The 1182-nt window shown below is 56.7% G+C and overlaps 1 long non-coding RNA gene across 1 annotated transcript; it reads left to right on the forward strand.

Moving 5' to 3' along the window:
* Nucleotides 1-318: 318 nt before the first annotated feature.
* On the forward strand, nucleotides 319-1173 carry LOC109364294. Its single transcript, XR_004162312.1, has 4 exons — nucleotides 319-364; nucleotides 484-597; nucleotides 680-753; nucleotides 1086-1173. It is a non-coding gene; the product is annotated as an uncharacterized LOC109364294 (long non-coding RNA).
* Nucleotides 1174-1182: the final 9 nt, after the last annotated feature.

Genomic DNA, 1182 nt, shown 5'->3' on the forward strand with positions numbered 1-1182 from the left:
TATTCTACCAGGTAAGGGAAGCCTATCCTTGTGCCCACAGCAGTTTCCCTCTTGGCAAAGTCTCAGAAGGACTGCAAAGCTCTGAGCCTCTGTCAGCTGCTCAGCCTTAGCTCTTGCATGCCCATGGCTGCTCCAGGGCTGCGCGTGTGCCCTGGGGATGCTGTGGGGCGGGCTGTGTTTTGTCTGCATGTCCTCCTTCCAAGAGTACCAACAGGAGACTAGAGCTGGCAGCACAGTGTCTTTTCCATCCTCAATACTGATAACGATTTTCTCAAATGGACTTTGTTCCCACAGCTCTCTGATGACACCAAACAGCACAGAGAGGCTGACAGAGCAGAGCTGACCCACTGCATCCTGCTGCAGGGTAAGGAGAGGAGCTTTGGCGATGCTTGGCGGTGCCCTGGCCAAATCCTCTCTCTCAAACCTCACGAATTAATGGGCACGAATTGCTTGCTAACACAGCGCGGGATTTCCTTCCTGCAGCCCGAATCTGCCCAGAGGAAATGGTCCTGTTTCTGCAGTCGCAGCTGGGCGGTGAGAGGGAGGCTGGATGCGTGGCAGCCCTGGGACTCCTCGGCGTTCTGGTTCACTCTGATGGTCAGTACCACGGGTCGGGACTTCCAGGGATCCCTTTTGCCACCGTGGTGCCTCCACTCATGCTTCTGTGCATCTCTTGCAGAGCCCGCAATGACAGAGAAGCTGCCCCAGGTTGCAGAGGCTCTGCAGTGTGTGTGCAGTGACCCCAGGACCCAGGTGAGCTGATTTGAGAAAGGAAAGCACTGCTGGGGTGGCAATGCTGATGCCAACACTGGCAGGGCTTGGGTGCCCAGGGAGGTGCTGGGGTATTGACAACAGGGTTGCAATGGCTCCTGTGGGGAGAGCAGGCAGAGTGGAGCGGTCAGGTCCCTGTGCTGCGCATGGAAAATGCAAAGCCTGGTGCTAAGGCCTGGCCCTCACCTCAGGAGCCAAGGCTTCCTCTCTGCTCTTGTTGTCCCTACTCATGCCCAAAGGGCTGCCCCGATGAGCAGGTGGCTTCCCTTGGCCTTCTGAGCAGGAAAATCAAATCCACAATTGACTCCTGGCAGGTGAGGAGGGCCATTCTGCACTTCATCAAGGATCTGCTCAGCGTTAACACCTGGAGCTGCTCAGCCTGGGATGTGGTGGGGCACATTTTCAGTGAGT

Source organism: Meleagris gallopavo, unplaced genomic scaffold, assembly GCF_000146605.3.
Source record: "Meleagris gallopavo isolate NT-WF06-2002-E0010 breed Aviagen turkey brand Nicholas breeding stock unplaced genomic scaffold, Turkey_5.1 ChrUn_random_7180001840968, whole genome shotgun sequence".
NCBI classification, from domain to species: domain Eukaryota; kingdom Metazoa; phylum Chordata; class Aves; order Galliformes; family Phasianidae; genus Meleagris; species Meleagris gallopavo.